General features: G+C 35.9%; 1 protein-coding gene across 5 annotated transcripts in view; it reads right to left on the bottom strand.

The window, feature by feature from the left end:
• Positions 1-23,168, bottom strand: part of SOX6 (SRY-box transcription factor 6) — a 595,708-nt gene that overhangs the window by 481,931 nt on the left and 90,609 nt on the right. For all 5 annotated transcript variants that reach the window (XM_058663306.1, XM_058663317.1, XM_058663314.1 and 2 more), the window contains one exon: positions 8,490-8,564. The gene's annotated coding sequence lies outside the window, so the exon portion shown is untranslated. The remainder of the gene's footprint in view (positions 1-8,489; positions 8,565-23,168) is intronic.

Genomic DNA, 23,168 nt, shown 5'->3' with positions numbered 1-23,168 from the left:
GAGCTTCTTCCTCTGTGTCTCCCAGAAATGGGTGCAGGATCCCTAGGCTTCGGGACATCCTCTACCGTTTTCCCAGACCATTAGCATGAATCTGCACAGGAAGTGGAGCAGCTGTGACATGAACTGGTGCCCATATAAGATCCCAGCACATTCAAGGCAAGAATTCTGGCCGCTAGGCTATGGTGCCAGGCCCGATTAAAGTTTTTCAAGATTTCCCAAACATACAACTGATATTATATTTATATAGACAGATAGATAGGTATAGATAGATAGGTATAAAATTAGCTATAAAACTATTTTCATATACTTCCACAATAATCTTACCCAGAAAAAAAAAGTAAATATTCTTATCAGTTCTTGCCCAGGGAGACACATATTTCCTAAAATTCAGATAACTGTATTTATAGTGTATTAAATTAAAATCAGTAAGCTTGAAATAAACTACAGGAAAAAAACTGTATAAATACTTTTAAGTTACAATTTTTGAGTAAAATAAGTATTCCCAAATCTTGATAAATGGTCCCAAAATCCATTTTGTGATTCTACTTTAATCATTTTTTCTGTCACATACTTGTCTTTTTTTCCCTTTCACTTACTGCAGTGAAGTTAAAGACTCATATTTTGAAGATTTGTCCTGTCATAATTTCTTCTCAAAAATGTTTCAAGCTTTTCTGATATTCAATTTTTGTAGTTATATCCACATTTTTCACATCTCAATTTCTCAAATGGTGCCTCTAAACTACCTGTCCTGTGGCTGCAAGACTTGGAGGGGAAAAAAACTGTTAACAAGGCACAGAATCAGGGCTTGGCAGCGTGGCCTAGTGGCTAAGGTCCTCGCCTTGATCCCATATGGCCGCTGGTTCTAATCCCGGCAGCTCCACTTCCTCTCTGTCTCTCCTCCTCTCAGTATATCTGACTTTGTAATAAAAATAAAATAAATCTTAAAAAAAAAAAAAAAACAAGGCACAGAATCAACATAATCTGTGGGTTTGAGTATTGCCACAATCAGGACAAAATTGAGAATATTTCCATTCATTAAAGCTTCAGCCAACAGTGAGTATACACTTAGTGCCAAAGCAAGTATCAAATTATGTGAGACAAATCTCACCTTTAAAACAACCCATTCTAATGAATAATGTTATAAATACCTAACAACAACAAGAAAACACAATTTACATGAGAAACAATACTTGTATATCTGGATTACTTCTTTGTTTTGTTCAACAAAATTCAAAAACATTATGTCAGTCATTAAAACCAAGCCATATGAATATCATTAGCATGTCTTAGCTCTAAAATGGTCTAAGCAAGAAAATAGTCTATATTCTGTCTAATGCAGGCAGTTATAGGACTGAGGACTTGGGTAACATTAATCCTGTTCCTTAATTATCTATGATGCCAGGATCAAAAAGAGAAAAATAATAATTAACTGTCAAACATACCTCTCTGTTGTACTTGTGTGCTCCAAAAATATAAAAGAGCCCAGAGGTGAAATAAAAATTGGAAATCTGTTTTTATTTAATGAGTTCATTCACTTAAGTTTATATGAAACTGAGTTGAAAAGAAAAAGAAAGAGCTAACTCCAGTACAGTTTGTATCCAAAGAAAACTCCACCCACAGAAACTCTCTAGTAACATATCAAGTTTTAAGCCTGTAGGGCAGAGACCATCTTTTCTTCTCTTGTGACTGCGGTGCCAAGCCCTTAGTGCTAAGCAAACAATAACAACAACAAGCATTACATCATTTGTACAAAAAACTTCTTCTACTGATTGCACATTATGACTAAGTTTCTTTTGCCAGTCATCTATGGAAGATGCTGCTTTGGAAATTAATTTTTTCACAGAGCAATTACCCCTTATCTTTGAAAAGCTCCAGCAAGAAATACGTAAGTGATATGCAGAAAGTACAAAATTTTTATCTTTACTTTCAATATTTAACTCTCATTTTTCTGTTTTGAAGTTGGCCAAAATTTGGTGGAATCATTATCACTTATACCAACATTATAAAATAACATAAAATACGTATTTCAGACACAGCCAAATGCTGAAAATAACATGTAGGGTATAAAAACTAAATTTTGCTAATTGTTCAACCTTTATAAACTGGAATCACTAGAATATTTCCATCAAAACATGTGAACATATGAGTTGACTTTATCCTAAGTACAGATTATATTTCACATATCAATATTTCTTAAAATAGTACCTAGCTATACCTTACTTAGTACATTTATTGGTACTCATGACTTATAGATGCTTGAAACCACCACTCACTTCAAATAATGGCTTTATTTCCCTTTCTCCATATACATTCAAATCTTTCGGTATTAACCAAAGTTACATAAGAATACTGGCAGATAATTATGCTTATCTTGGTTAAAAACAAGATCATGTTTTAAGAAAACACTCAAATTTATTATCAGTTCTTTAAAGTTGCCCAAAGTCCCACATCGTTTCCAATCTTAAGTCAGCAAGAATTTTTCCTCCAACAGGCACTCAATCATTTTAATGTTGACTCCCGTGCAGTTCTATTCCACCTTCACACGTTGCCAGTAAATTCAGCTTTACTACAGTACTACAAAAATGTGAAAGAACAATAACAGCATCTAAAAAAGAGCTGTTGGCATTATACTAGTTTAGAGAAAATTCTAAAGCGAATGCTAGCTGTCAAAAAAAGTTGCAATAATTTTTTTTGCCATAATATGTAAGCTATCTTAAAGGCATTTGGGGGTTTTACTGAGGAAGAATCAAAGCCCCCAAAGTGTAACTGTCCTGAAGGCTTTGGCTTTTTTTTTTCAGTACCAATAAATCATTAATACACAACCTTCACTCTATCACTACCCCTGATTAAGGACTGCCTTATGAGAGAACAGAAATAAAGAGATTATTTCACTTCCTCTATCTGCATCCAACATAGATCAATCTCACAGCAATTTTCATTTTACAATGAATATGTGATGGTGAATTTCCAGTAAAACATTCAAACAGAATCAATACACTTCTCTTTTCCTTTATAAACCACAACCAAATTTTTAGAGATGAAAAGTAAACTAAAACCAAATTTAGACATGTTGTTTGAAATTAGCAAAGATGAAACACTTCAGTGCCAGACAAAAGCCCTGATTTTAAGAGCAGGTTTTTGCCTTCCCTGAAATGCCTAGCTCAGGCTGTGTATTTTTATGCCTGCAGATATTGGCATGTTTCACATTTACGATTATGACACACCAACTTATTTTGAAATTTTTCAAAATCTTCCACTGCGCATGTTTCAAGTGCTTCATGACTATCACTGATAATTGAGCAATTAACTTGAAATTACCGAATGTGCTGTGATGGCACAATATGTAGTAAGCAACATGAAAGAATAAAGAAGAGAGGAACTTGGTACAGTGGAAAAAAAAGTAATAAAGACTATAATAATACTAGTAATGAGTAAGTTTTAATGGTCCCAGGCCCCAGTGCTTTAATGATGCCAGTAAAATGGTTTAATGAAACAAGTCCAGAGTATTACAGACCTTTTTAGAGCAGCTTGTTCTGGTGCTCAAAAAAAAAAAAAAAAAAAAAAAAAGGAAGCTTCTTTCTAACAGGTCTTGTGTAATATTCAGGGATTGGTCCAAAAATTAAGTGTGGGAGTTTCATTAGAGAACAAGCACAAAACAATTATGTTTAAAATCCCTGACAGGCAGATTCTTAAGAAATACAAGCTTGCAAAAATAGATGTAAGGTCTTGCTTTAAGTGTAAAATAAACAGAAGAACAATTCTAGAGTTAAAGATGACCTCAAGGAGGCATCAAGCCAGTATGAACATATTTGCAAATCAAAAACTAAAATAAATGGTTTGACATCAAGATGGAAGAATGAAAATTTAGCTATCCTGGGAAAACCAGAATGCCTCTTCACTGCTCATCTCATCAAGGTCTCTAATACTGGGCTTTTCTGGCTAAAGCCATAGTGTGACCATAAAGAGTAGTTTTTTGTGTGTGTGCTTAAATTAGCCAGTGAAGCAAATTCCATAAACCTAAATCCTACCTTATTTCAGTGGCAGACCATTTCAAAGGATTGCAAGAAAAACTAACAATTTAGAAAGTCAGAGGGAAAAGATTCAAAATTACAGCAAATAAAGAACACCATTAAAACATTTTTTTCCTCAAAATTCCATCAATATTGCTCCAAAACACCACCAGGAAATTAAATATAGTCCAGGCTATGATTTCAGGTATAAATTAGAAGCTAAAAGTAGAGCTAGCATAAAGAACATCTAAGGATACTAATATACAAAATTTAAAAGCTTAAATGTAATGGATACATATCTTCAGACACGTAAACTCCTTTCAATTAAACTAGATAGCTGGCTACAGTTCACAAATGTATAGTAGCTGTGTGTATTAGCGTAGATACTTCAAATGTCAGTATATCTCTAATTAACATGAGCACACAACTGTAAAACTGAGAAGGCACAATTTTAAATTCCTTACATTCCCAGCATTAATGCTTTCATGGGGCAGCTCCCGTTGTCATGGAAAATGGCATTCAAGCCCTATTTGTGGATTTTCACAGCTCATCTTTTTTATTTACCTGCTCTATGTCAAGATTAGCCTGGAATAGTATTCTTTTTTCAAAGATAATGCACTTAGACCTACTTGTCTTTAAAATCACAGATGTTCTCACTGAGGGAGCTTTGGTCTAGGCTCTGCTCAATTTGAAACAGATTTCTTTCCATTTTAAAATATCACAAAGACCTGAATACATGAATTCGTGATTTTTAAAAAAACTTTTTTTTGTTTATTTTACTTATTTGCGAGGAGGGGGAGGCAGTGGGAGAAACGCCATCCAATGGTTCACCCTGAATCCCTCTGATAACCAGGAGTGGAAAATCAATCCCAATCTCCCACTTGTGGCAGGGACCCGAGTACTGAGCCATCTTCTGTTGCCTTCTAGAGTGCGCATTAGCAGAAAAGTGAAATCAGTATTGGAACCAGGATGGGAATCCTGCCACTCCAATATGACATCTTAAACACTGCACCAAATGATTCCTTTTGTTTGTTTCTGAATTAATCTTTACAATTCAAAACATTTCAGCAAACACATAGCAAGAAAGGAGCAGGAAAAAGGCAGAGGGAATCAAACTCTCTAGAAACATGAAGAAGTGGCAGAAGGCTCTGTACAGTCTCTTCCTTGACTTTCTCTATATTTTTCAAAAATGTTTCTATAGTAACTAAGTGAACACTGGGATAGTGATCAAAAACAACAGAAAGAGGAAAAAATATCTCTGAAAGAGAAGAACTTGGTGTTACAGAAGGAACACTGCATTTATGTTATGAATTCTAGGTTGGATCCCACTACTGTGGCAAAATGAAGAAATTCTTACTCATTCCACAATTTTTGGAATTCAGTCCATTTAAGGTTTGTGAAATTAAGTGTCATACCAACTTAAGATACTGTTGTTATTTATTAATACCTCAAGCCTGGGGTTAGACAATGATTACTTTTTATGCCAGACCAAAAAAAAAAAAAATTGTCCAGAAACTCAGGGAAAAGGTTGCTATTAGTTACCAAGAACAGAAACCAAGAATTTTATAAAAAGGAATTCATTATCAAACTACTAAAATAGCTTCAGTAATCCAAAAAGCCAGACTATATCATAAACTATATATATATATATCTCAAAGCAGATATAGTTGATGATATATATATATATACAAACACATATATTCATTTATTACTGAATTAAAATTGAATGGTCAGAAATACATAATGTTTTAATTAGAAATGAAAAATTAAATGAAATTGACAGGCAAAACATGATATTCTTACACAATATCTACTTTGGGAAAAGAGAAAAGCAGTTTCTTAAAAGACAGCCATTTGCCTTGACAATGTTTTCCTCTTCTGACCTGGGCAGAGGATTTAAGTAGATAAGATTCCAATCGGTTCTCACACACTCTTGGTGTTTCCCATTCATTATGAATGTGCAAAACAATATCCCACCTTCCTTATCTCACACCGGCTTCTTCACAACTTACCAAGAAGCCTTCCCATGGCCACCAGGTATAACTTTCTGCCTTAGATCATGTAGCAGATGAACAGTTCCAGGACATAGAAATAAGGGTTCATAAAAGAACCCATTGTCACTGATACTATTTGCTTGTTCTTAGTCCAGATTAGACAACTATTTCTATTGTTTTAGCTGCCTCAATCTATCAGTATAGATGAGGTGATGATTCCATAACAAATGAAAGAAGCAGAAACTCAGAACTGGTATTGTGACTCTGGGTATAGCCACTGCTTGTGATGCCAGTACCCTGTATGGATAATGATTTGAACCCCAGCTGCTCCATCTCCACCCCAGCTCCTTGCTTATGGGGCTAGGAAAGCAACTGAAGATAGCACCTGATTTGAGTCCCTGCCACCCATGTGGAAGGTCTGGAGGAAATTCTGGGCAATTTACTTCCCCTGAGGTCAGCTCCAGCCATTGCAGCCATTTAGGGTGTCAACCAGCACATGGAAGACATTACTCTCTCCAAGTGCACCTTCCCCTCTATCTCTGCCTTTGAAGTAAATAAAATAACTCTAAAAAAATTAAAAGTGCAAATGGACTGGATGCCGCAATCATTCTATTTGATGTATCTTAGTCATGTTAACCGGCACTTTTCTATAATAAAAAGATTTTCAGTCTGGAGTTGGTCTTCACAAAGCTTGAAATCACTGACCAAAGGAACTAAACTAACATGTGGAAATGCTCAAAGCTAGTAATAACTGCTTTGGGCATGCATCACTGGCATGACTTCTGCCTAAGTGGCCAGATAAGATCTTACTATGTCACTGTTTTGTCTTTTTTTAAATTGAACTCCAAAATAACCATAAGAGAACTATATCAATAATGCTGCTGCTTCCAATTTTTAGTCCTTATTCCTTTGTTAGGTCACAAGCAATCTTTAGCTAACTGCATGACTTCCATTCATATTTAGTATATGTTTATCAAGATGTGAAGGAAGAAGTAAACTCAGGCAACGGAGCCTCTGAGTGATGGAACCATAAACTATATTATATTGAAAGCTATATTTGTCAAAAAACTGGCAATCATGATTATCATTTTAAAAACTGAATCATCCTAAAAACCTTTAAAGCAAATGAGTGAACAATTTAAAAGAAAAGAAACAAAAGAGAAAGCAACTAAGGTAAAATTCAGATGGTGCCAAGTTTTTTCTTCATTTAGAGTTCTAAAAAGATTAGCTCAGCTTCCTAAGACCTCTGTTTTCACCAAGAGCCCTTAAAGATACTTCACATTTCTTCCTCCATCTTCTTTGCCTCCTAATCCTCACCAGGACACTTTGAACAAATATTTAATTAAAATGAACCATGCAGTTTATATAAATTTATGTTACCTAAGAATGGGATCTTTAAATAAAATGTAAATTGATACAATCTCATAAAAATAACAATTTATTCATTCTTATACCATTACAAATATATTAAAACGTGTAACTAGTTTTTAAAAATCTGGCTCAAAAATGCTTATATCAAGTAATAATACCACATAAAAAAAACTTGATCTTAAATTGTTGATGCTTTTCTGCTTAAATCACTTAAACTGTAATTTATTGTGTTTTTTTTTTCAAAGACTCTCCTAAAAGTATGTTCTCAACTCTTCTTTACAGCATTATACTAACAAAGAAAGAGCTTCCTATGTCTTTGCTGTCACCAAAGGTAAGAGTCCTTAAATGGAAATACAGTTTCCAACAATGTACAATTAGAAATATACTTTAAACTCAAGTTATTTAAATGTGGAACTATATTCACAGAGACATTTTTAATACTTGCTACATACTCTATAAGGCAAATATATCAGTTAACTTACAATACTTTAATAGATCTTAGAATTTCATTGTATTATTTTTCTTTAAATTTATCTTGTTTCCTGAGAGAAGGGTACCTTTTTTCTTCCAAACACTGTTTAAAATATACTAGAGTTTTGGGCATAGGAAACAGGGTAGAAATACCACAGTTTTGATCTGCATTATATATTCACCAAATGAGTCTTTGGCTCCTCAGCACATAATCTCCCCATGTACTGACAGCTCTTTGAATTCTGTATCATCTCACATCTTTCTAAGAGCACAGGCACATAGCACTTTTCAAGTCCAGATAACCAGAAGATATAAGAAGTTATCAGAGTAAATTATTCATGTGTATATAGACTAGACTCTTTAAGGTAAACCAATGCTACAATGGAGCCACCATCTCAAAAAGTAAGATTTTTTTTTTTTTTTACCTACTGTAGTGGGCCCTGAATTGTGTTATTTCACTGCAAATTATAAAAACTCAATTTTTTTTCCATCAGCTGTCACTTTTTTCTAATACTCCTCTTAAGAAAACCTTTACAAAGAAACTAATAAAAATTCACACAGGAAGGAAAAGTTAAGAAATTGATTGCAAATAGTAATTTTTCACTATGCAATGAGAAAAATCATAAAAGAAACCAATACTTACAATTACACACACAAAAACGTCAGCCCCAGCACCCAGAAATCACTGGTAATTTGCCTTTGAATTCATGAAATTGACCTGAAAATTTGGAGAGATAATGAAATGAAAAAGGATAAGTAAGTTTGCATTTATACATTTTATTGAAGTATACATTCTAAACACAAATCATTAATTTTAACCCAAGCAATTGTCCCCATTTACTCTGAAAATTCTTTTTCAAAATTACAATGCCAAAATAAATAGTTATTGCATCATTCTGTATCTAAGAAAACAATATCTTAGATGGTTCTTATAAAAATTGTCAGTCTAAAGTAAGTGGTTAAAAGGGCAAATAAGTAAAAACAAACGAGAATTTTTAACATAAAAAGAAAATAGGCTTATAAAACGCTTATTTCCTCTTTAGAAGTTACAGTTTTAAAACGCGTATTTCATTTCTACAATTCAGATGAATTAACTTTACAGAGAATATCCTGAATATGCTCAGTAGTACTACCTGCAGGTAGAATTAGTAAGGAGACGGTTTTTATCCTGACAAAGGATTGAAACTCATTAGATACCTGGACTGTATACCATGCATTCTGCATGAGCCACAACTGAATTCAAAATTCTTTTCCTTGTACACACTTTACTTTTGGCTGAACAGGGAACAGACGCAACTCAAACACACAAAGCCAGGCTTATAAAACATTTTAACTAGCACAATGAGTCACTTTATGCCTCTAAATATCTATGGTTTCCTCTCTGCAGAACCCCCATGCATTAGAAGGTAGCTTGGTAGTTTATTTTTATTGTTTGGTACAAATACAGTACATTTTTAGTTCCATGAAAACAAAGAAACTTTGTTACTGAGGCTGTATGCTTTCCAAAATGTGAGGATGGCAATGAGCGGTGTTCAACTGAAAGTAATAATGAACTTGGGTTTCTAATTTAGGTCAAAAACTCCTAGATTCTGCAGATTAGTTTGATTCGATCTGCAATCTTTAAATATAGCTAGTAAACATCTAGGTTACTTAGAGCTAACCAGATTTAAATAATTTTCATTCAGGAACCAGCAACCAGTATGCAATTAGAATATAAATAAAGTATAGATTACAGGTGTTGGGATCTGAAATAAACATCTAATAAACCCCTCCTTAGCCCTCAAAATTCACTTTTATCTAAGTGACTCAGGTAACGTCATCTATTTTCTAGTCAAGACTAACAGATCATAAAACCTGGGCATTGCACAGTTTTGCACGTCGCTGTTTAGTACACCATTACATTTGTGAAATGGACTTGACTTTCTCTGTGGGAATAGCATTTCATATCTTCCCCACTGCAGTCTCACCAGTTTCCAGGAGTGCTATGATACCATTCCCCAGGGTAAAGGAACTACAGGAAAGTTTTGTCAACAGAAGGTAACTCTATCCTTAACTTTTTGATACTACACTCTTTTTCGCGGCTTTCAGATGTCAGAATCCAAGAACAGAATTTTGTTTTGGATAACACAACCCTATCTCGACATATATGTGCTAAAACCAGTAAGTAATGCTTGTTCTGACAAAAGGCATTTTTCACATTTTATTCTTAGAGTTACAAATTATAATTTCGTCACAAAGAAGTTATCCACAAGGTATATAGCAAAATACGATGACAGTATATGCAAAATCGTAAACTCCACACAATACAAAAAGTTAGTAACAGGTGCACATTTTAAAAATATTTACATTGTTCTTCTGGAAATCATGCCTTTAAAAGCATTCACTGGAATCAAACAAGCTACATGGTACATTCCATCACTTCATTTTTTGGGAAATGACTGGGAGATAAGAGAAAATGCTAAAGAAGATATTTCCTGGGACCAGTGCCTTGCAAGTTAAGTGTCCAGCTGTAGCGCTGGCCTCCCGTATTGGTGCTGTTCGAGTCCCAGCTGACCCACTTCCAATCCAGGTCCCTGCTAACACATCTGGACAGATAGCAGAGAATGGCCCAAGTGCTTAAGTCACTGCACCCACAGGCGAGATTCAGAAAAAGCTCTTCCCTCCTAGCTTTGGACCAGCCCAGCACTTGCCATTGCGACCATTTAGGGAGTAAAGTAATGGATAGAAGATTTCTGTGAGTCTTCTCTCTCTGTTGTCACTCTACCTTTAAACATGGTCACTTCGTTGCTGAGAACAACACAAAGTGAGAAGATACGGAAGGAAATCCCTGAACAAATCACTGCTCTGCTCAGCAAAACAAATCCTTACAACACTCAGATCCATCAATTGCTCTACTCCTTTATATGATCATGCATTCATTCAGCCAAGAGTGTCATGAACTAGGGACAGCACAGAACAGTAAGAACACAAATATTTTGATTAGAATGGCATAAGAAAAAATCTGTGACCTTTCATGTTAAAGATCTCAATGAATCATCTAGCTAGGGTGACAGTTACATCTATCCATGGATGGTGACATGGTCCATGTTATTTAGCACTTCTTTTATGTATTTTTAAATTGTTAAATATTTTTAAATGCATTATTTAAAACACTTCAAAATAAAAACGTAGGGACAAGACGTTGTGGTGAAGTGCGCTGGATTGCCACTATAGACACCCAGGTCTAATATTAAGTATCGATTTCAGTACTAGCTACACTGGTTTCTGATCCAGCTTCTTGCTAAGGCACCTGGGAAGGCAGTGAGTGAAGACCCACATACTGGGATCCCTCATACCCATGAGGGAACACTAAGTGGAGTTTCTAGATCTTGAATTCAGCCTGGATCAGTCCTGACTATTATAAACACTTAGAAAGTGAACCTCAGATCTAAGATTCCTCTGTCTCTCCATTTCTCATTATGATACTACCTGTCAAATAAATTAATAAATCTTTTAAAAATTAAATAAAAATGCATAAAAGTATAAAGGATAAATGTACAAGAAATGCAAATGTACAATAAAAGAAAAATGTTAATAAGAGATAGCATTATTCTCTCAAATAGTCAAAAAATGTGAATAAAACATATTCACCAACAATATCTAATTGAATAAAATATCCCATTGAATAAAAATTGGTGTTTGTGAGGGAAGAGAAAAATAAGTACCATCTTGTATCACTGAAGGGAATATAAATTGAGTCAATTTATATGAACAGCTGCGTAACAGTAGTAAAAGTTCCCATATTCATATTCTTTGAATTTACAATGTCACTTTGAAAAATCATCCTAAACAGACTGATAGACATATGACTGCTTATGAAGGATTATACTATTGTAATAATATGGGGAAAATCAGTCAGGAGTTGGGAATTTTGAGAAGGGTTAGGAAAATTCCAGACCCTATGCAATTGTACCATAAAATTCAAAAACACTAATATGATTAAGATTTGAAAAAATCATCGTAACAAATTAATTACAAAAACATTCCTGATGTCTATACTCATTGAAATAAAAGATTGCCACAACATATTATTGAATGAAAAAATACATGCATAAAAACAGCCAATCAATTTATAGACTCGAAATATATGTTTGTGTATTATAGTGAACAAGTTACACAAAATAAAGTACAACATAACAAAAATGTTAACATTAAGTATGAAGCTCAAGGTTTATTTCTACTATCTTATTCTTATGAGTTGGCGTTATTTAGACTTTTTATACATAACAAACCTAATGCGCCCCAAATCAATAAATCCATTTTCTAAAATCCAGTATATTACTTCCACATTCAAGAGAAATAATATGGAGTTAGGGTAGCCTGCTTTAAAAAAAATTTCAGAATTACACTGAGAAACCAAACAAGTAGCTTGACATCAAGTGAAAAAACCAAAAACATTCTCACCAAAACATGTCACACTCTGCCAAAAACAGGTGACATCTAAGGGAAATAGCAAATAAAACACTGCCACCTACCAGTAAAATTAAACTTTAAAACTTTTCAAGAGAATCAAGATGGTGGAATAGGGTAGGGACACGTTTAAACAAACAGAAAACTATTAGCCATTGTGAGGCGTAGAGGGCACATTCCAGGAAATAGGAGAGGACAGAACAACAGAGGGGTATCTGGAGACTGACAAACACAGGAAAGCAGCGAACACAACGGTGTGGTGTTGCAGTGACTGATACCCAGTAGCATTCAGCAAGTGGTGATCTGAACTCCACCGGCAGCCAGAACTCTACCAGCAACCAGGTGGGAAGGGGCATTCACTGGGAGACCAGGAGGTGAACCCAAAGAACTGCACATCCTGCTGGTCCATTTGATTTGACCAGGAGCAGAGACAGCAGCAGATCCCAGATGGGCAAGGCAGGAACAGGGTGGTTTCACATCCCAGTTCACCTCCTAAAGCTGAATTAGGCAACATTTTGTTTAAGGAGGCAAAGGCTATGAGGTAGGACTGCACATGCATGGAGATGGGAGTGATCTCATTTCTGGCTCAGTGAATTGCAACAATGTGGTATCCTACAGGTTTCACCGAAGACATGTCCGAATAGCCCTCAGACCTGAAAGCCAGCAGATTAAAACTGTAGTAGTGGCATATCAGAGACCATTTCTTACAATGTGGAAAAGATTTTATGACTGCAGGGACAACAGTGAGTTGTGCATGAGCTGAGCTGGGAATGAACTCACCTAGCTCAGTGCATTGCACTGGTCCCACAGGAAAATAATAGCGACTGTGGCATCGTACAGGTCAAAATAAGTCCGTGTGGCTGTCAGACCTAACAGCCAAGAGGTTCCGACAAGATCAGCACCAACAACAACTACCTATATAGGACACCTGGTGTCTCCATAATCCTAGAACCTACTACAACTGAAAGTGGGAGAAAGGTTGTACAGACAACAGTGCAGCCTCAGCACGGTATCACAGGAGGTGGAGACTGATTAGCCAGGTGCTGGGGCTATAGAGACCATGGTAGAAATCTAACATAAGAAAACAAGACCTGGAACTCGCTGGAGGGAGTGACATATGTGACTGCAAAGAGCCACGTACCAATCACAATAAGTAAAATCGAACTGTAGACCGGTGGGTGACACAGTTTAGAAACCTGCCCCAAGGAGAAGAATCTGATAACCAGAAGTACAATGACCAAAAACAAAAGAACAGACAGAGAAACAATGAATACTACTGAAGACTCCCCTGCAAAGGAGCAAAATCCTTTGACAACCTCAGAGTTCACTGGAGAAGACATCAAGAAAATGGGGGATACAGAATTCAAAACACTTGTTATAAAGCTTCTTATCAACAACAGGGACCACATAATACAGGAGTTCAAGGAATTTAAGGAATATGTCACACGGGAAATCAATCAAATGAAAGCTGATATATCAGAAATGAAGAATACAGTGGAGCACATTAAAAGTACAGTGGAGAGTCTCCAAAATAGAATAAAGGAGGCAGAAGAAAGAATCTCAAAATTAGAAGATACATCCTGTCACCAGGTTGTAACAAACAAAAAGCTGGAAGCAGAGCTGGGTCAACCAAAAAAAGCATGCAAGAATTGAAAGACACCATTAAAAGGCCAAATATAAGAGTTATAGGAGTCCCAAAAGGTGCAGAAAGAGAAGCTGAGTTTAAAAATGTATTTAATGAAACAACAAAGGAAAATTTTCCTAATCTGGAGAAAGAGTTGGAAAACAAAATACAGATGCTGCATAGAGCTCCCAACAGTGTTGACCAAAAGAGATCTTCACCATGACACATGATCATCAAGCTCTCTTCAAGTGAACAAAAGGAAAAGATTCTTAAAAGTCCTCGTGAAAATAACCAATTGAAAACAGAGGAATGGCAATTAGATTCAAAGGAAACCTCTCACAGGAAACTCCACGGGCAAGAAGAGAATGGAGTGACATATTTCAGATTCTAAAAGCAAAAAATTGTCGGCCCAGGATAACAATCTCCGCAAAACTCTCCTTTGTCTTTGAAAATGAAATAAAATTCTTCTGCAGTAAAGAAAAGTTAAAAGAATATGCCTCTTCCAAACCTGCCCTATAAGTGATACTTAAGGATGTTCTCTCCACAGAGAAAAGGAATAGCGCCAACGAAAACCAAAGCAAATGCGAAGAACATCCCAGTATAATAACAACAGAAGACTAAATCAATGAACAACCCATTGCTAAATGACAGGACCAGATCACCACCTATTTATATCAACCCTGAATGTAAATGGCTTAAAGCCATCCATCAAACGTCATAGTTAGTAGACTGGATAAATTCAAAAACCATCTACTTATTGCCTACAGGAGATACATTTCACCAACAATGATCAGTGGAAACTGTATCTCATGCTTTTTTGTTAGTTTCATCTCTTCAAAACACTTTCTTCTGATTAAATTCTTCACTGACTCATAGACCATACAAAAGCATCATTTTCTTGAAGAACGTTCTTGATTTTCTTTTTAATTTCTTCAGCGACACATTAGTTACTCAGTAGCATGTTATTTAACTTCATGGTATTGTTGATTTTTTTTCTTCTGGTTGTTGATTTTACTTTTTGGCTTTTCATTTAAGGGATATACAATAACTGTGTAATGGAGACCATCATATCTAGCAGTATTTTATTTAACTTCATGGCACTGTAAATTTCTATTTCTTCTACTTATAGAGTTTGTATTGTGGCTTTTCATTTGAGGAGATGTACGGTAACTGTGTAATGAAGACTATCATTTCCAGATGTGAGGATCCAATGCAGTATGCATCTCTACTTCCACTCAAAGATGGACTACCAATGAAACTGTTTACTATATCTTGACAATGGGATGCTGGACTCTCTTCCCTTGTCCATACCTGCAACGATGGACATATGACTGTTTACGAAGAACTATACTATAGTAATGACATAGGGGAACTCAGTGAAAGGGAGGGAATTGGAGAAGGGATAAGGGAAACCCAAGTGCCTATGTAACTGCATCATAAAATGATAAAAATTAAAAGAAGTAAAAAAAGGGTTTTCAAGTTAAAAATTTTTAACCCTAGTTACAGTTTTGTCTTTAAATCACAGCTATTTCTTTTTATATTCCACTCCTATTCTTTTTATATCTTAATTTAGTAAGAAGGTTCAAGCATCAAATGAATGGCCGGATTAAATGGCTTTCTAATCCTGACAGTCAATGATTTTAAGGTATTATTTTAGGTACCAAAGCGCTTACCAAAAACCAGTAACAAAATTTTGTCTACCTTTGCAAATGATAACATTGCATGGTTAAAACTCGAGCAAGTATCAAACAATTTTTTAAAAATATTTGACCCACTGGTTTAATAATACTATTAATGGTGAGCCACTGAGTTAAAACAACAGCTTTCATGTCCCAGTGTTGTGCCACAATGGATTATACTACATCCCCAGATACTTGTACTGCATATAAGCACAGTGCCAACTATAGCTGCTCCATTTATGATCCACCTTCCTGCGAATGTACCTGAGAAAGCAGCAGATGGTGACTCAACTACTTGGTACTCTGCCACCCATGTGGGAGACCCAGATGGAGCTCTAGGCTCCTACCTTCATGCTAGCCCAGAGTTTCTTTCTGTCTCCACCCTTCCCCCTCCTGCTCATTCTCCCTCCCTCTCTCTCTCTCTCACTCTGTCCCCCACCCCTTCTCTAACTCTCAAATAAATACTCTTTAAAAAAAAAAACTGCTTTCAAAACATTCATTGGGTGCTGGAGCTGCAGTATTGGGTTTGAGTCCCAGCTGCTCCATTTCTGAGCCAGCTCTCTGTTAATGTGCCTGAGAAAGCAGCAGAGGATGCCCACACGGAAGACCAGGAAAAAGCCTCTGGCTCCTGGTTCCAGATCAGCTCAGCTGAGAGAACTGTGGTCATTTGGGGAGTGATTCAACAGATGGAAGTGCTCTCTCTCTCTCTCTCTGTAAAGTTGCCTTTCAATTAAAAAATAAATCATAAAAAAAGACACCCATGTTCCAAATCAAAGTGCCTGGATTTGATGACAAGCTTCAGCTCTTAACTCCACCTTCCTGACACACCAACGCCAACAGACAACAGCTGATGGCTCCAGTGGTTGGATCCCACCAACCATATTGGACACTTAGGCTTAGTTCAAGGCTTTCAACTTCTGCCACACCTAGTCAATATCCAACCATTACAAGAGGTGGGAAGTTAACCTTCTCTCAATTAATCTATATCTGCCTCTTTTATATACACACTTAAGTGATTTTTTTAAATAAAATTTGAAAATTGAGTTACAAAGGAACTAATCTGACACTAATGCCTAGTTTTTTTTCTATGTGATTGCTAATAAGAACAACATTATAATCATGAGCAGAAAAAAAGTTCACTTATTGGCAACATATCTTCTAAGGCAGAAGAGTTATTTTATTAATATCTAGGAAGGGGACCCACAGGAAGCTTTTCATATTTTATGTCACTATACATTATCTCAATATTGGGGTCCACAATTTAGAGGGACATCGACAAAACATTCAGAACAGAATGGCTAAGACTTTATAGGAACCATGCTTTGTTAGAAACAGTTTCATGTTCTAAGAATAGTAGTAGAAATGAACTTTAGAGATCATCTTCTCCAGTAGTTCTCAACCTTTTATTTCAACAACTCCTTTAAATTCTTAAAATTATTCAATCATCTGGGGTCCTAGGCCAAATCCTTGTTTTGCACATACCGAGATCCCATATTGGTGCCAGTTTGTGTCCCAGCTGCTCCACTTCCCACCCAGTTCCCTGCCTGTGGCCTGGGAAAGCAATAGAGGATGATTTAAGTCCATGAGACACTGCACCTGCATGGAAGGCCCAAAAGAAGTTTCTGGCTCCTAGGTTCACATCAGCTCAGCAACACCCATTGCAGTCGCTAGTGGAGTGAACCAGCAGACAGAAAATCTTTCTCTATGTTTCTCCTTCTCTTTATAAATCTGGCTTTCCAACAAAAACAAATAAAATCTAACACTTATTAGACATTTACCAGTATTTACTGGTAAACTAAAATTTAGAAATTTAATTATGCTATTTCTTCATTTAGCAAGACAAGAGTCAATTCATTACATGGTAATAAAACATGTTTAATGAAATATTTCTATGACAAAAAATTTAAAGGTTGGCACTGTTGAACATTTTTACAAATCTCTTAAAAGCTTGGTTTACAAAAGACAGTCAAGTTTTTCATAGGTATTATGGCATTCAATCTCTTCTGGTATGCTGGTTTGTAAAAGATTACAAAAAGCACCCATTTTACACAAATATGTACTAGCAATTAGAAGGAGGCTGAGTGTTTTAATGGTCTTTTCAAGTAATTGTGGACCTTCTTTTTTAATATTATATCAAAATTTGGTAATGGCTATTTCTCAAAGGTTAACTGCAATATGGACTCTGGATATCAGTAAACTTATACTCATTTTCTTTCATTTTACTTTTAAAGATTTATTCATTTCAGAAGCCAGAATTACAAAGAGCAAGGGAGAGATGCACAAAAATTTTAAATTCACTGGGTCACTCCATAGGTCACTGCAACACCCAGCACCAGAACAAACCAAGGACAGAAGCCAGGAGCTTCATCTGAGTCTTCCACATGTATGGCAAGGGACCCAAACATTTGGACCATCTTTCAGTGCTTTTCCCAGGCCAGCAGCAGTGACAAGGAACAGAAGTGGAGCAGTTGGGGCAGAAACGTGTCTATGTGGGATGTTGCAGGAGGCAGTTTTACTTACTACACCAAAATTCTAGGCCCTATATTATTTTTTTTAATCCCCTAACTTTAAATGGCTCTTTAGGGGTTGGCACTGTGGTATGGTGGTACGCTAAACCTCTGCCTATGGTGCTAGAATCCCATATGGGCACCAGTCATGTCTCAGCTGCTCCACTTTCCATCCAGCTCCCAGCTTATGGCCTGGGAAAGCAGCAGAGGATGGCTCAAGTTCTTGGGACCCTGCACCCATAAGAGAAACCCAGAAGAAACTCCTGGTGCCTGGCTTCCGATACACACCAGCTCCAACCATTGTGCCCATTTGGGGAGTGAACCAGTAGATACAAGATCTCTCTGTCTCTCCCTCTCTCTTTGTAACTCTGCCTTTCAAATAAAAATAAATCTTTTCAAAAAATGGATCTTTAGACATCCATGACTGTAACATCATATACTATTTCTTTTGAAAAACACTGGTTCACAGAACTACAAAATTTTGACATACAATATTTTTTAAAGCACATTTCTTAATAGCTGAGAAGTTTGTAAGTATACTGAGAAGCGATCAGATTCCCGGTGGTAGATATAGCCTCCCAAACTACTTCCCCTAGAAGCTTGTTTGTTGACAAAAAAAAAAAATTTTTAATGTTGGCTGATTTTCATAAAATAAGTGGACTCATCAGTTCTGAGAATATGTTTGCCAACGTTCTGAATCTATTATGTTTCTGTTAGTCCTTCTTTTAATAAAAGTTGTATTCTACTCTAAAAAGCAGTTATTTCAACTCATTCACACAAGTGGTTTTCTCCAAGATAAACTGCACTTAGATAAGTAGGATAAGTGCTCTATACCTACTTTCTATTTAACCAGAGTATTTAAAAATGTTCTCAAAGATCAAGAATCAATAAAATTCATAATTTTTATTACTTCAGAAAAGAATAAGAAAAAATGGATGGTAAAGAATTCAATGAAAACTAACACAGCCTGGAGCCATTGCCTTGATTTGTTCCAAGACACCAACATTTTTGTTCAATACACTTTGCATTCTCCAGGCAGATGTCAATGTAATGAAAAAAGGCTATAGCACCTTTCTGTTACACTGAAAATACTTTTGCAAACTCTTTGAAAGGGCCCCAGATTTCTCCAGGGTCCAAAAATCGTATTTTGATCACTGCAGATTTAATTTTGCAGCTTATGAAAATCATCTAGTTTTATGGTTTCAAGTCAACAAAGAAAACGTAACAATATTTAGTTTAGCCGGTGGGACATGGTAAATGGTAACAGTAAATTCATCTTCGTTCCTTCTTCACAAAAGAAGAAGTACTAGTAGATGTAAATTACATGGTGGGAGATTTCAGTTCAGCCCAAGATACAACCAATGGAATAAATTGCCTCACAAAATAGAAATAGTCAAAAGTTGAAACTGGATGAATCTATGCCAGAAATATTATAGGAAGGATTCTCGCTTGGAGTTGTTAGTTAAAGGTTGTCTCAAAACTTAGATGATTAGATGATAACCTTAAAGGCTTTACCAAGTTCAGATTTCCAGACCCACTAAACCAAAATCTTACTGAGTGAATCAAGTTTCCTTTTTCTAAAAGCTCTGCAGGTGACTGTTACAACTGGCCTGCCTAGCCCAGTTCTCTTCTGACGTCACTGCTGCTCCAAGATTCTATTATTCGATATTTTATCCATACCTCCAAGTAAGTATGTTCTTATTAAAACAAAAATTTTCATAAGGATTATTAGGCCCCACAAAAACATTGTGCTTCTGTGATTCTGAGAACGTGGCCCAAGAATCTATTTTTAAGCATAGTCCCTGGGTAATTCTTAGCACACCAAAATTTAAAACCTACTGGGTTAAAGGGCAACTGTATTCAATGTGGTTAAATTCACAAAACCTTTTGCACAAAAACGAAAACTTACAATTTATAATTCCATAAAATGTTTTCTCTTACAAAAAGATTATTCATGATTCTGCAATTCTAGCTTTTGAAATTAAGATATCTAAAACACATGTAAGGAGGTATTATAAACTAGGCATGAAATAAAAAATTAATTAAAAATTAAAAGTTACTTAAAAATTAAAAAATAATTCTTGGGATCCAATGCAATGGCTCAGCTAGCAAATCCTTACCCCTATGGCGCTAGCATCCCATGTAGGCACCAGTTCATGTCCCAGCTGCCCCACTTCTGATCCAGCTCCCTGCTTGTGTCCTACAAAAGCTGCAGAGGATGACCCAAAGCCTTGGGACCCTGCACTCATGTAAAAATCCCAGAAGAAGCTCCTGGCTCCTGGCTCCTGGCTTTGAATAAATTCAGCTCTGGTCATTACAACCATTTGGGGAATGAATCAGCAGATGCAAAATCTTTTTATCTCCATCTCTCTGCAAATCTACCTTTCTAATAAAAAACAAATCTTTTTCAAAAATTAACTTCTGCACAAGTACTTGGGCTCCTGTCACACATGTGGAAGATCAACATAAAGTTTTTGGCTCCTGATTTCAGTCTAGTTCCCCTGCCTGGACATTTGAGGAGTGAACCAGAAGACTGGAAGATCAATCCCCTTACCACCAATCCCTTTCTGCTTCCCTTTCTCTCCATTCTTTCCCCCTGATCTGACTCCACTGTCACTCTGTCTTTCAAATAAATAGGTCTTTTGAAAAACTTGTGTGTTATTTACTGCTATTTATTTATTTATTTACTGTTATTTATTTATTTTTTAATTTTGGGCTAACACCGTAAGATATACTACAGCAATTTAATTAACAATTTTGAGGGTCCTTAGGCTGCAGGGCATAAACAGGGATCTCTTGGAATTCAGAAAAATAAAGCACAATCCCAGATCTCCAGCGATTGATAATTTGGATTCATTGCAGGATAAATACTGTAGTTAGCATATTCTCACATTTGCCAAGATTATATCCAAAAGCGGGAGGGGGGGGGAGGCGGAGTTCCTATCTCTGCTGAATTTTCTGAGTTTTGTTTATAAACTAGAATAAAAGTAGAATGGCTATCATTCAACAAGATCTTGAAACAAATACTAATCTTTAGTCCCATATATCTTTGTAGTGAATTTATTGCTTTCCATACAATAAAATGTTTGAAGCAAATGAGGTAGGGATGGTATTTTTGAACTTATTTTATGTAATTAAATCAAGATAAATTTAAAGACATCTAACAACAGTCAATTTCCACTCTCATTTAAAAAGTTTTTTTCTTATTGCCACTCTGAGTACCACTCCCTCTTAACCACAAATAATAACTTCAGTAATGGAGCTCAGTAATTTAAACTTTCAAGCAGATGACACCAAGCAACTTATGAGTTGACACCGCCTGTTGTGCAAATATGTACTCAGACCATTATAAAAATAACAGCTGCATTATCAACTGGATACAGACAAGAACAATTTATGTGAATTCAGAATCAACACGGTCTGAACCTGACATGGAGCCTGTTATAATTTTTAAGCATTTCTCAATTTATGATAGAAATTAGAAAGGACAGAGATGTTAAAATAAGACAAAAAAATTTAGTAACTATATGATAATATGAACTCTAATTCCTACAGTAAATCATGATCACCCATAATTAACCAATTCTTTGCTTGAATTAGACACTAAGCAAGCCTGAAAAAACAGAAATGAAGTAGATTTGGTGATTTCAAGAAGTGAAGAGCCTAGTTAAAAAAAAAGTATAGTTTTGTGTGAAATGGATTAGGTGAACAAAGCAAATAATACACTATATTATCTTATTTTTAAAGAAGAATATGCATAAATGAGAATTTACCATTCACCTCCCATTTTGTAAGGATTGGAGATAACGAAGCTTCCTAGAATGGATATACCTTTGGATGGGGGAATGCACTTTCCCCATTTTGCTTGTTCTCTGAGACTTGTCTAAATTGTGCCCAAGTCACAGCGTAAACAAACAACGGGTGGCTAGTGTAGCCACTCATTTTCAAAGAGTCTTAATGCTAACAAGATCCCAGAACTGTGTCCTTGGCAATGCTACCACATCACCACACTGAACAACCAAACATGGTAGACCTCTAGGACCTTAGTTTTAGACCATGAGTTAGTCCTTCCCAGTCTAATTACATTTTTCATTACGTTTTGAAAACACAGGCACAGACAATCAGATGGATCTTGTTTACCCTTATGTTCTATCTTCTGTATAACGACTTAAAGATTTCACTTTAAAGTTCAGACAAGATTTGATCGAGTCCTCTAGGGGATAGCCTCACCTCCTAAGTGAAAAATACCAAGAATAGCAGAATGAGAGGCACCCAAGGTCACAGATAAGGAATTAGACACCTAACTTAGGATCACACAAGAGCCAGTGCCAAAGCTTTCATTTGAAGACAAAGTTTCCAGTTCCTAGAAGGAAAACAGATGTTTCCAGTTAGGTTGTCCATAAAATGGGATCCTTGGTATTCCTTCTCTCACAAAATGTCAGTGTTGACACTTAACTTAGTTAACATAAGACACTTTGTAAAACAAGTAAGTTCAATGCATTTGTCCAGTGCATCCCACCTCCCCAAATCCCAAGGAACTATCAATTCCTCTATCTTATTTTCCTGGAATGGATCTGTGCATATATGTTTATTGTGTAGATGAAAAATTCCTTGCCACACACTACGTAATTCTCATTTCCCTATAATCTGCACGGATGTCAGCAGTGGGACAAAAATCACTGCCTTTTTAAATGTGAAAAACTGGAGAAAATTCACAGAGCTCTCCAACATTCTAACACCCAGGACTCCTAAAGGCATCACCTTCAACTTTGTTTCTGCAGAATTCACAATATGAAGATACCTAGCCATTTTAAAACAAATGCTGCCATTTTCTGTTCAGTTGACATTATTTATTCATTGAATCCCTATAACTGTATCTCAAGAAAGAATTATCATACCTTCATTTTATCATTAAAAAAAATCTAAAACTCAATGGTATTTAATATTCCTAAAGTTAGTTAAATGGAACAGTTGGCACCCAAACTCGCAACCTGAGTTTTTAAACCTAGCACACTTTTCATGTATCATCTAAGCAACATTCCTTAATATTTCAGATCCCACAC

Source organism: Ochotona princeps, chromosome 4 (assembly GCF_030435755.1).
Source record: "Ochotona princeps isolate mOchPri1 chromosome 4, mOchPri1.hap1, whole genome shotgun sequence".
NCBI classification, from domain to species: Eukaryota; Metazoa; Chordata; class Mammalia; order Lagomorpha; family Ochotonidae; genus Ochotona; species Ochotona princeps.
The sequence above is the reverse complement of the archived record's forward strand: the minus strand, read 5'-3'. Positions and strand labels throughout refer to the sequence as shown.